Source organism: Hypanus sabinus, chromosome 4 (assembly GCF_030144855.1).
Source record: "Hypanus sabinus isolate sHypSab1 chromosome 4, sHypSab1.hap1, whole genome shotgun sequence".
NCBI lineage: Eukaryota > Metazoa > Chordata > Chondrichthyes > Myliobatiformes > Dasyatidae > Hypanus > Hypanus sabinus.
In genome coordinates this window covers 129,124,808-129,138,512 of record NC_082709.1, presented here as the reverse complement: position 1 = coordinate 129,138,512, position 13,705 = coordinate 129,124,808, and the positions used below count along the sequence as shown (strand labels likewise).

General features: G+C 40.3%; 1 protein-coding gene across 10 annotated transcripts in view; it reads right to left on the bottom strand.

The window, feature by feature from the left end:
* The window catches only part of dmd (dystrophin), a 1,939,431-nt gene that overhangs the window by 910,485 nt on the left and 1,015,241 nt on the right, over nucleotides 1–13,705 (bottom strand). The gene's annotated exons all lie outside the window — the stretch shown is intronic.

The window sequence follows — 13,705 nt, the reverse complement described above, 5'->3', positions numbered from 1 at the left end:
AAAAAGAGTTCCTGTGAAAAATTAAATTCCAATGTTCATGAAGAATAAACGGCCAATTCTGTGGAATAGAATTTGTAATCAAAATCAAAACTTTTGTTTCAATGAAGCAGTATGTATACAACTTAATCTGAGCAAAGTTAAGTCATTTAATACGTGTGCCAAAGTAATTTTTGATAATCTCATTTGATATTTGCTCGAACCAATTTCCTAACTCTTCCAAGTTCTTCCATGTCCAATTTTATAAGTCATCAAACATACTCCATTATGAGGTGGGAATATGCATTGCTAATGACTTAACTGAACTCAAATCATTATTTTAGTTCTTAATTTATCATCTGTATGGAGCTGAAACTTAACTTAAAGATTCAGCTAGACTCTTACTTAATGAGCTGATGGATTGGCTAACTTAGTTTAAAAAATGTCGCTCAACTATTCTGATAACACATCATATAAATGACAAACAAACACACCGTGCATCAAACCAATTTAGCAAAATCTAGTGAAATAAAATGGCATGAGTAGAACAATGAATTAGGACTTGAAAAACAAAGATATTCACTGAGAAATGTGAAGGATAAATTGGGGGAAAAAGTACTGATTAAATTTTTACATCATAAAAAACAGAAAAATATGATGCAACATTCAGCATGCTTCTGCAACCACTGTTTAAGGTTACTGGTGGTAATGTCTCTTGTCTACCCACCAAGAGAGAATTGTGGAAATGAAGGTTAAAATACCATGCAATTTTTTTCCCACATAAAAAGTTATAAGAATAAACAAATTCTATATAATTAATGCTATTTCCCAAAATAACAAAGCCATTATATAGTCCCCGTCAAGAATGTAACAGGGCTACTTGGAATCTGAAGTGACAGCATAATTTCATTTATTTTCCTCAATTGTGTGAAACACTTCTACTTCATTATACAAGACCTCACAATTTTCATCTTCAATGCTGAGAATAAAGTAAACGGTTCAAAGAGCTCATACTTCATCTCAGCAGTGTCATATATTCCATTCAAAATAATTTTGAATAAAGAACAAAGCATGTAATTCAAGTGATGATTATCCATTTGAGAAAATCAAGAACTCTTATCTCTACAGCATCACATAGTTTACTACGACATGAAACTTCTATATGGCTCAAAGATTAACATTTTATTATTTACTTCGAACAGATAAACTGAACAGCAGCATCCCTAGATTTCAAATCGTGTTTATAAGCTGCTGTACATGAATAGCTTATTTAATCAATCAAGAGCATTTACCTATATTTTAAAAGTAAATCTACTTGCTTGATATTTTTTTTTACTGTTGGTGCAAAGACTACTGTAAGAATGCAAAGCAGCAAATTTATACTACCTTTCTAATAATCAACAAAACATGTAAACTTGCACAAGGGCAAAAACCAATTTAATGCATTAAACACATCTGTGTGGAATTAGTTCTCCCTTGAAGCAAGGGACTAGATGTGGAAACAAACATCTGGAGAAGCTAAGTTTACAAATTGAGGAAATATTAAGGACAGCTCATCATTCGGCTATTTAGGTAACACTTCTCACAACCTTGGCATGACCATTAGATGATCACCCAAGTTGGTGCAGTCTTTCAATGATTCTGTCATGGTTATTAATCCATGGATTTACTGGATCCCACTCAAATCACCTTAAAATGAATCCCAGGGTTGTATATGGTGACATATATATACTTCAAACTATTACAACTAACTACCCTCACATGCAGAATTCACTAGGGTCTCTGTGAATCCCAGATTATGCAATATAAACCTATTGATTTCACCAAACATCCATCCCTTTCTGCATAAACATTGAACTAGATTCATTTGAAAGGAATTAAAAGGATTTTGTTAAGGAAATTCCACCAATGTATTCCCTTTTCCAGATGTCAATCCAGATTCCATTTCCAGTATTTCCTATTTTATTGCCATATACTCTGGTCATACAGACAGATGGGGCTCGTTAACCACAGATGGTAGCTCATCTAGGAGAGGGAAAACTCAGATTTCAAACCTCCACTGCCTGGTGGCTATACCTGCTCACGGGAAAGCCTTCAGAAGTAAACCCCGAGGAAAAATCCAGAATCGGAGTCCTGAAGGCGGCTGACTGCTGTACCCAGCACCGGCACGGCAACTCCTGCAATGCTGCTGGCACCAAACTGTACCGACTTTCGTCGTTCCCTTGGACCTGTCGTCAGCATGGAGAGGGGGATCCCACTGCATGGGCAACACGGATCTCCAGCTTGCGCCTTGGAGAGGCCACTCCCAGTGACTACCAGAGGCACAGTACCCATGGACAACCACAACTGACAGAGGCACACACACACTCTGGTCAGAGAAGACCATTTTCCAATTATGTCTAAAGAAGATCATTACATCTGCTAATTGAGCAGTGATGTTGATTACTTATTAAATGTGCAATGGTTGATGAAAATCCATTCAATACACTACAATGGTAAAACTTAATGCAAGACAATCTCCAGTAATGCGAAAAATCATACATACTGACTAAAATGCCTGTAAGCAGAATCCTCAATTTTACTCAGTTATTGGATCTTTGTCTTGGAAGCTGTAAGGAATTCAAATAGCACTAAAGCTTCAGTGTTGAGAGTGAGGAGGGAAAGGGGAGTATGCTGTGTCAGCTTAAAGTTTCTACTGATTATCCTGTTAAATTCTAAGACAGCTTGAAGTGGAGACATAAACAACAAACTACAGGAGGAACTCAGCAGACCAAATGGCCTAAGTGGGGGAGGGGGTGTCTGAGGAATTACTAACTTATCGAGTTGAGACCCTACATCTGGACTGAGGATAGGTAGATAAAAAAAGCCAATATAAAGAAAGAAGGATAAAACTGGGAGGTGATAGGCAGACCAAGCCTGGGTAAAGGACCACAGGTAGAAGGAGCCAGAGGTAAACAGGGAGGGAGTAGCCTAGGAGACAGGGGCAGGTGAGCGATAGATAGAAGAGACAAAAGTAAAGCAGATAGAGTCACGTTGGGCAGTGAATGGTGAAGAAGCATTGAGGCTTCAGGCTGATAAGCAGAGATTCAAAGGCTACAAGTGTTGAAATCTCCTATGCAAGTGACCATGGCTACCATTAACGGGGAGATGAAAGGCAAGTGGAACCAGATAAGGGAGGGGATTTGATGGGTACAGTGTGTGCATGGAAGGTGGATAGAATCAGCGGAGGGAGGGGGATATAAATGGGTGATGAGGGTCTGGAGGAAGTGTATGGGAAAGGAAACAAAAATGGAAAGATGAGAGATGGATTTAAAGAGGGGAGGAGAGAACACAGGGGAGAAAGATTACTCTTGTTTCATAGAACGAGGCAATGACAAGTTTCTGATTGAGAAAGAGAGATTTATTCCAAGGGTTTCATAGCCCAATCAGCACTTTTTACAAGAAAGGCATCTATGGGATCTTAATAAGGCTCAGGACTGGGCTGTCAATATGGCCTACTGATAAATAGCCTGCTGATACTGAATTATGGTTACTGAGTCAAGATAGCAAAAGTTCCTGTGGAACTGAAAAGGTTAAATGTTTCACTATGGTTAACAGCTTAGGGCAAAGGGGAAAGACAGTACTTTGTGCACATTGGCTAAATAGTGTTCTTCAATTTACAAGTTTTTGATTTTCAAAATCACTGCCACCAGACAAGTAAAATCTATATTCACCCTATACAATATAAGCAGATCATAAGAACAATAGTACAAAAACAATGTGCAACTATAAGGGCATGTAGAAGTGAAACAAGAAATCAGTACGTGACTGTCACACAATTACAATACCTTGTTTTAAAGCATGTGCCTTACCCTAGTGGTATCAAAATGCTTGTTTGGAATTCGACCCAGTATCTGCTGTACAGTACTAAGCATAAAAATAGAAATTGTGCTTCAAAAACACCAAATTCAAATGCTGTTACCATCACTGCTGAGAATTGGAGTTGAACAGCTTAATAAGGTGTCATTTCACCAGCATGCCTTTGGTGAAGCTATCCCACTCACTTGCTCTTTTCCCTATTGCTTTGTAAATCTTTCCCTTTAAATACCTACCTCTCTACTTTGAAAGCTATCTTTGAATCTGCTTCCACTATCCTTTCAGGTAATGCTTTTGAGGTCATAAACCTCATTCCGTAAAATAAAATCTCTTCACTGTTTTCTTCACTGACACAGTAACTATTAAAAAAAAGCCCATCTCCTCCATCAACATTTTCTGCAACACCACTAGGTCATCTGGAATGCCCCTCACCCATCCCTGGCACCGCTATCCACCAAAACACATTCACAATTCATAAGATCACACAAGTAATTAATATGTCTTACCCTAGTACCATAATGATAAATCACTTCTCCTCGGGTCACAAAGTCAAATTATTAAAATTCATTATCAAAAAAGAAAGATCATGGAATAAAAATTGATTTCAAAAGGTAACTAATTCCAAAATTAAAAGGAGTCTGCCTGTACAAAAAGACAAGAGATTCTGCAGATCCTGGGAATCTAGAGCGCCACATACAAAATGCTGGAGGAATTTAGCAGGTTAGGCAGCAACTATGGAAATGACTGCTCCTTTCAATGGATGCTGCCCGACCTGCTGAGTTCATCCAGCTTGTTTGGATGTGTTGTTATGGAAATGAATAAACTGTTCAGGTTTTTGGCCGAGACACTTCATCAGGCTTTTGTATGTGTTACTCTGCCAACGCAAACACTTGCTTTGTCAACTCTTTAATTTCACTTCAAAACTGCAACAAATTGTGGGGATCAGTTCTTCCATTTTTGAACTCTGCAGTTTAATTGTACCTGGAACTGATAAGAGAATGCAGTGATGACATAGAGAGATTGGTTAAAATATCAACATCTGAAGATATTTCAAAGCTATCAATAAAAATTTATAATGAATATGTATTTTTTTACCAATTCCAAGTGTAACAATTTAAAAAAATATTACAGAAACATGAGTTTGCTCATTTCTATTTGAAACAAATATCATTCACAGACATATAACATGGATGGAGGAAAAGTTCATTAATGAAAAGCAAATACAGAGAATCAGAATCAGGTTTATTATCACTGCCTTCCATGACATGAAATTTGTTGTTTTGCAGCAGTACAGTGCAAAGACATAAAATTACAATACAAAATAAATTAATAATGCAAAACCAAAAGGAATAATGAGGCACAGTTCATGAATCCATGGCTATTTAGAAATCTCAGGGTGTAGGGAAGAAATGGTTTCAAATCACTGAATGTGTCTCATCAGTTTTCTCTGTACATGCTAATATATACTGGACGGTGAGGGTTCATAGTGATAGATGCCACCTCCTTCAGTCACTGTCTTCTGAAGATGTCCCCACTGGGGGAGAGAGTTGCGCCATGATGGAGCTGGCTAACTCTACAACCCTCTGTAGCCTCTTGTGATCCTGTGCATCAGAGCCTCCATATGATGCAACCAGTCATAATGTTATCTTAAGCACATGTATAAAAATTTGCAAATATATTTGGTGACATACCAAATCTTTTCAAATTCCAAATGAACTTTTTCATGGTTGCGTTATTTTGTTGGCCCCAAGATATATCCTCGAAGATGTGATAATGAGGAACTTAAGGCTACTCACCCTTTCCACCTCTGAATCCTCAATGAAGACTGGTGTGTTCTTCTGACTTCTCCTTCCTGAAGCCCGCAATCAAATCCTTGGTCTTGCAGATGTTGAGGACAAAGTTGCTGTTACAACACCACTCAACCAATCAATCCCACTTCTGCATGTCTTCTCATCATCATCTGAGTTTCTGGCACCAACAGTAATGTTATCAGCAAATTTACAGATGGCATCTCATCTGTGTCTAGCCACAGAGTCAGAACTGTGGAAAGAGAGTATTTTTGAGGTGTGCCTGTGTTGACTGTAGATGAGGAGATGTTATTACTGATCCATGCTAATGGTGATCTCCATGACTATCAGACTAGGCACAGCTCAAAGCCATCTATAATGATGATACAACCATTGTTGGCAGAATCACAGATGGAAACACGAGGGCATACAGGAGTGAGATATACCAGCTGGATGAGTGGTATCGAGCAACAACCTTAAACTCAATGTCAGGAAGACCAAAGAGGTGATTGGCGAAAACAAGGGAACACGAACCAAGCCTCAGAAGGATCATAAGTGGGAAGAGTAGGCAATTTCAAATACCTGGGTGTCATCTTCTCCGAGGACCTCACCTGGTCCCAACATATCAATGCAGCTATAAAGAAGGCAAGACAGCCGATATATTTCATCAAGAGTTTGAGGAGATTTTGTTTGCTACCTAAACCAGTCGAAAATTTCTACAGATGTACCAAGGAGAGCTTTCCGACAGGCTGCATCACCGTCTGGTACTGGGGGAAGGGGGTGGGTAGCTACTGTACAAGAAAGAAAGAAGCTACAGAAATTTGTAAAATTAGTCAGTTCCATCTTGTGTACTAACCTTCATAGTATCCAAGACATCTTTAAGGAGTGGTGCTCATTATTAAAGACCCCCATTACCCAAGACACACCCTTTTCTCATTCTAACTCTCAGGAAGAAGGCACAGAAGCCCGAAGGCATGCACTCAGTGATTCAGGAACAGCTTCTTCCCCTCTGCCATACAATTTCTGAATGGACATGGAATCCATGAACAGTACCTCATTTTCTTATTTCTGTTTTTGCACTATGATTCTTAATTTAACTATTTAATATGCAGATATATATACTTGATCTAATTTATTTATGTTTCCTCTATGTTTATCATGTATTGCATTGCGCTGCTGCTCAGTTAACATATGCCGGTGATATTGAACCTGATCCTGATTCTGATGAGGATCCTGTTGCAGAGACCCAGGTTTAGAAACTTGAACAGAGGTTGAGTGAGCTGGGGCTTTTCTCTTTGGAGGAAGGATGAGATTATAAGTGGCAAAGATAGAGTTAACAGCCTTCACTTGTTCTCTCAGGGTGGCAATGGTTAATAGGAGAGGACAGAAACAAGAGAAAATCTGCAGGTGCTGGAGATCTGAGCAAAACACACAAAATGCTGGAGGCACTCAGCAGGCCAGGCAGCAGCAGCGGAGAAGAATACACTCAATGTTTCAGGCCCTAAGGGTTTCCAGCATTTTGTGTAGGAGAGGACAGACCTTTAAGGTGATTTGAGTGAAGTATAAGGGTTTTTTTTACACAGGAGTGGAATGGAACCCACCACAGTGGATGGCGATATAAGCACATACATTGAACATTTAAGACTTAGATGGGCAGATGGGCATATTGATGAAAGAAAAGCAGAGAGCTATGTGGGATGCTCCTAGTGGAGGTTGAAAGATTGGCACAACGTTATGGGCCGAAGGGCCTGTACTCTTTGAAGTTCTGTGACTGAAGGGATCATGGCATTGCTGTAATTGTTAAACAGTAGTCTGACATATGTTTTGCTCTTGTCAAAGATATTGGATCTGCTTAGACTTGTGGTAGTATGCAAATTACTGTGGATCCAAGCCCCTGCTCAGGCTGGAGTTAAGTTTCAAAATAGCCATTGTCTTGAAGCTCATTATTATGGTAGATGTAAGTGTTACCAGTCAACAGTCATCCAAGTAGCTCACCCTGGTTTTATTTTGGGTTTTAGTATGATAGTTGAAACAGGTGGGAACCTCACATTGCAGCAGAAGATATGCTTAAAAACACCAGTTGACTGATCAGGAAAATAATACCATATCAAGCACACCATACAGGCCCAATGCCTTGCCAAGGATTCACACACTTGAAGAGTGTTCTGACATTGGCCTCTTAAGATAGCGATCACAGTGTCGCCAATGTTGTTGGGATTCACACAGCTGTACTGTTATTCTCCATTTCAACATGTGCATAAGAGGTACTGAGCTTGTGAAGGAGTAAAGCATCACTGTCACTTATGCCGTTAGGTTTTGCCTTAGAGGAACTTAAGAGTTACAGAGTCATAGAACACCACAGCATGGAAACTGGTCTGTCTATTCATCTGTCTAGGCCCAATGACATATACCCAAACCATAGATCTTGATACCACTCCCATCCATGTACCTATCCAAATTTCTCTTAAATGTTGAAATCAAACCCATATCCACCACTTCTGCTGGCAGTTTGTTTCACACTCCAACCACCCTCTGAGTGAAGAATTTCCTCCTCGTGTCACCCTTAACATTTCGCCTTTAACCCATGACCTCTAGTTCCAGTCTCACCTAACCTCAGTGTAAAAATCCTGCTTGCATTTAAGCTATCTATACGCCTCATAATTTTGTAGGCATCTATCAACTCTCCCCTTTTTCTTCAACATACTAGAGAATATAAAATCCTAACCTATTCAATCTTTCCCTACAACTCAGGTCATTAAGTCTCTGCATGTGGTACCACTTTCAAGGAATTATGCATCTGTACTTCCAGATCTCTCTATTCTATCACACTCCTCAGTGCCCTACCACTCACTGTGCAAGTCCTATGCTGGTTTGTACTCCAAAAGTTCAATATGTCACACTTGTGTGCATTAAATTCCATCTGCTATTTTTCAGCCCATTTTTCCAGCTGACCTAGATCCTGCTGCAAGCTTTTATGATCTTCCTCAGTGTCCACTACAACCCCAATCTTGGTGCCACCTGCAAATTTGCTGATCCAGTTAACTACATTATCATCCAGACCGTTGATATAGACAACTGACCCAGCACTGATTCCTGCAGCACACCACTAGTCACAGGCTCCAGTCAGAGAGGCAAGGCATCTACTATTCTCTGGCTTTGCCTGTGAAACCAATGCCCAATCCAACTTAGTATCTCATTTCGAATGCAAAGCGACTGAACATTCTCGACCAACTTCCAATACAGAATCTTGTCAAAGTCCTGGCTAAAGTCCGTGTAGACCATATCCACTGCCTTGACTTCAACTTTCCTGGTAACTTCCTTGAAAAACTCCGTAAGATTGGTTATACATGACCCACCACACACAAAGCCAGGTCGACTATCCAAAATCAGTCAATGTCCATTCAAATATTTATACAGTATCTAGAAAAAGTATTCACCCCCACCCCCCTTAGGAGTTTTCATGTTTTATTGTTTTACAATGTTGAATCACGGTGGATTTAATTTGGCTTTTTTGACACCGATCTAAAGAAAAGACTCTTTTGTATCAAAGTGGAAACAGATTTCTACAAATTGGTCTAAATTTATTACAATTATTCAACACAAAATAATTGATTACATATTTCCAAACCCTCTTTGAGTCAGTATTAAGTAGATACACCTTTGGCAGAAATTACTGCCTTGAGTCTGTGTGGATAGGTTTCTATCAGCTTTGCACATCTGGTCACAGCAATTTTTCCTCATTTTTCTTTACAAAACTGCTTAAGCTCTGTCAGATTGCACGGGGATCATGAGTTAAACCTTTTCAAATCCAGCCACAAATTCTCAATTGAATTGAAGTCTGTAGCCTGGTTTGGCCACTCCAGAACAGTAACCTGGTTGTTTTTAAGCCATTCTTGTGCAGCTTTGACTATGCTTGGGGTCGTTGTCTTGCTGGAAAACAAATTTTCTCCCTAAGTTGCAGTTCTCTTGCAGACTGCATCAAGTTTTCCTCCAGGATTTCCCTGTATTTTGCTGCTTTCATTTTACCCTCTACCTTCTCAAGCTTACAAGGGCCTGCTGCAGTGAAGCTTCCCCACAGCGTGATGCAGCCATCAAGATGCTTCACAGTAGGGATGGTGTGTTTTTGATGTGTGTATTTGGCTTATGTTGAACATAGTGTTTAGTCTGATGACCAAAATGCTCAATTTTGGTTTCATCAGACTATAGAACCTTCTTCCAGCTGACTTCAGAGTCTCCCACATACTTTCTTGCAAACGCTAGCCAAAATTTCATGTGAGCTTTTTACCCCCAACAGTGGCTTTTCCTTTGCCACTCCCCCATAAAGCTACAGTTGGTGAAGCACCCAGGCAACTGTTGTTGTATGTGTAGTCTTTCCCATCTCAGCCACTGAAGCTTGTAACTCTTCCATTATTGTCATAGGTCTCTTGATGGCCTCCCTTACTACTCTCTGTCATACAGGATCACTCAGTTTTTGAGGCTGGCCTGCTCTAGGCAAATTTACAGCTGAGCCATATTCTTTCCATTTCTTGATGACTGACTGTTCTCCAAGGGATCTTCAGTGACTTGGAAACATTCTTGTATCCATCTCTTGACTTGTGCTTTCCAATAGACTTTTTACGTAGTAGCCTGGAGTATTCTTTTGTCTTTTTTTTTCTTTTGTTTTTTTTGCTAGGATATTGACTTGCCAGCAGTGGGAACTTCCAGATCGAGGTGTATTTTTACAATAATCCATTGAAACACCTGATTGCACACAGGTGTCTGTATTTAACTAATTATGTGACTTCAAAAACCAGCTGGCTGCACCAGTGATGTTCGGTGTATCATTAAAGGGGGTGAATACTTATGCAATCAATTACTTTGTATTTTATATTTATAAATAATTTAGATCACTTTTTAGAGATCAGTTCTCACTTTGGCACAAACGAGTGTCTTTTTCCTCTGTTGATCAGTGTCAAAAAAAGCCAAATTAAATCCACTGTGAGTAAATGTTGTAAAACAATAAAACATGAAAACATCTGGCGGGGGGGGGGGGGGTGTGAATACTTTTTATAGGCACTGTATTTCCAGTCCCTCAGAATCCTTCCAGTAACTTCCCAACCACCAATATCAGGCTCACCAGCCTATAATTTCCTGGCTTATTCTTAAAGCCTTTTTTAAACAATGGAACATGAGTTATCTTCCGATCCTCTGGCACCTCAGCCATGGGAAAGGATATTTTAAACATCCCTGCTAAGGGTCCTGCAATTTCTGCACTAACCACCCACAGTATCTGAGGGAACACCTTGTTAAGCCCTGTGGATTTATCCACCTTAATTTTCCTCAAGACAGCAAACACATCCTGCTCTGTAATCGTTAAATGGTCCATGATCACACTGCTGCTTTGCATTTACTTCCAATTGATCCTGTCTCCTGAGCAAATACAGATGCAAAGAATTCGTTAAAGTTCTCCCCCATCTCTTTCAACTCCATGCATAGATAACCACTATAATTTTCCAGAGCACCAATAGTCTTCCTTGCTTTCTTTTTAATATATCTGTAAAGCCCTTGGGATTCTCAGCCACTCTGTCTGCTAGAGCAACGTCATGATGCCTTCTTCTAGCCCTCCTGATTTCCTTCTTAATTATTTTTCTTATACTCAAATTCCTCATTTGCTCCTTCCTGCCTTTATCTGCTCTGCACTTCCTTCTTTTTCTTAACCAGGGCCTCAATAACTCTCAAAAACCAAGGCTTGGTTACACTTGCCTCTTATTCTGACAGGAACATACGAACTTTGTGCTCACAAAATTTCACTTTTGAAAGCTTCCTACTTACCAGGTACATTTTGCCAGAAACAACCAGTCCAATCCATGCTTGACAGAACCTTTCTAATACTATCAAAATTGGCCTTGCTCCAATTTAGAGTCTCAACCTGAGGACCAGACCTATCCTTCTCCATAATTACCTTGAAACTCATGGTGTTATGATTACTAGATGCAAAATGCTTCCCCACAAAAATTTCTGTCACCTGTCCTTTCTATTCCCTCAAAGAAGATCTAGTACCACATTCTCTCTAGTTGGGACTTCTATGTACTAATTAAATAAACTTTCCTGAACACTTTTTACAAACTCTATCCCATGTAGCCCTATAAAACATGGGAGTCCCAGTCAATATATGGAAAGTTCAAATCAACAACTCTCTCAACCATATGTTTCTTTCAATTGTCTGCGATCTCTCTACAAATGTACTCCTCTAAATCCCCTAGACTGCTGGGTGGTCTATAATATAATCTTATTAACATGATCATTCCTTTGTTAATCCTTATTTCCACCCATATAGAGCTCAGTAGACATGTTTTCCAGTTTGTACTGCCATGACATTTTTCCTTATCTGTAATGCCATCCCTCCCCATTTGATCTCTCCCACTGTATCACCTCTAAAGCAATGGAACTCTGGAACATTGAGCTGCCCATCCTGCCCTCCTGCTTTCAAGTCTTACTAAAGTCTACAATGTTGGGAAAGGTATGACAATGCATTTTGCTGAAAGGAACAATAGTGCAAACTATTCTCTCAGTGGGAGGAAGGTTCAAACATCAGAGGTGCAGAGGGACTTTGGAATCCTCATGCAAGACTCCCAGAAGGTTAATTTTAAGGTTGAGTCTGTGATAAAGAAGACAAATGCAATGTTGGCATTTATTTCAAGGGGAATAGAATATAAAAGCAAACAGATAATGTCGAGCATTTATAAGACACTAGTCAGGCCACACGTGGAGTATTGCCAACAGTTTGGGCCCCATATCTCAGAAAGGATGATGTGTTGTCATTGAAGAGCATCCAGAGGAGGTTCGTGGGGACGATTCTGGGAATGAAGGGGTTAACATATGAGGAGTGTTTAGCAGCTTTGGGCCTGTATTCACTGGAATTTAGAACAATGTGGGAGGATCTTCTAAATATTGAAAGGACTAAATAGGGTGGATGTGGAGTGGATGTTTCCCATGGCAGAGGTACAGTATCCAGAACTAGAGGGCAAGCCTCAAAATTGAGGGACGACCTTTTGGAATGGAGGTAAGGAGAACTGTTTTTAGCAAGAGAATAGTGAATCTGTGGTATACTCTGCCACAGACTGCGGTGGAGGCCAAGTCCGTGGGTAGATTTAAGGCAGAAGTCGATAGTTTCCTCATTGGTCAGGGCATCAAAGGATATGGCGAGAAGGCAGGTGTATGGGGTTTAGTGGGATCCGGGTTCATCCATGATGCAATGGCGGAGCAGACTCGATGGGCTGAATGGCTTAATTCTGCTCCTATGTATTATGGTCATAATTCCACATACTGATCCATGCCCTCAGCTCATCTGCCTTTCCTACAATACACTTTGCATTGAAATATGCAGAACTCAGAATATTAATCTCACCATACACAATTTTTCAATTCCTGACTTTGATTGTTGACTTTGACATCTTCCCCCACAACCACTCCACTATCTGGCTCTCTGGTCCTCATCCCCCTGCAATTCCATTTTCAAATCCCTAACCCCTCCCATGCAAACCTTCCCACAAGACTATTATTTCCCCTCCAGTTCAAGCGAAAAACATCCCAGCTGCACAGGTCGTCACTTCCCTGGAGGCCGACCCTGCCTTTCCACATCCCACAAGAGAAGCATGCCACTGTACTGCCTGGCATCCCCACTGCTCTAACTGTGCAATAATGTATCAAGGTAGGAATAGAGGGATGGAGCAGAAGAAAGGGAGGCAAGAAGGAAGGGTGGAGGAAGGAAAGGGGAAGGCAACCGAGGAAAGGAGGAAAGGAGGATTGACTGTCTTGAGCATCGTATATTTAGCCCTTAGCAGACTGTTCATCCAGGGCTTCTGGTTTGGGAAGACTTGGTATGTTCTTAAAGCAGACACTCATCCAGGCAGATCTTGATGAAGTTGGTGACATATACATCCAGACCTTCGTGGTCCTCAGCACTAGTGCTGCAGTCCTCAGTGTCAGTTTACATGCCATGATTTGAAGGTCAGCCAGATGATTAGACTTGCCAATGTGTGAAGACAAAGAACTCCCTTGGTAGAAGGAATGGACCAACACTTGACTACCAGATGAACCAGGTAGGG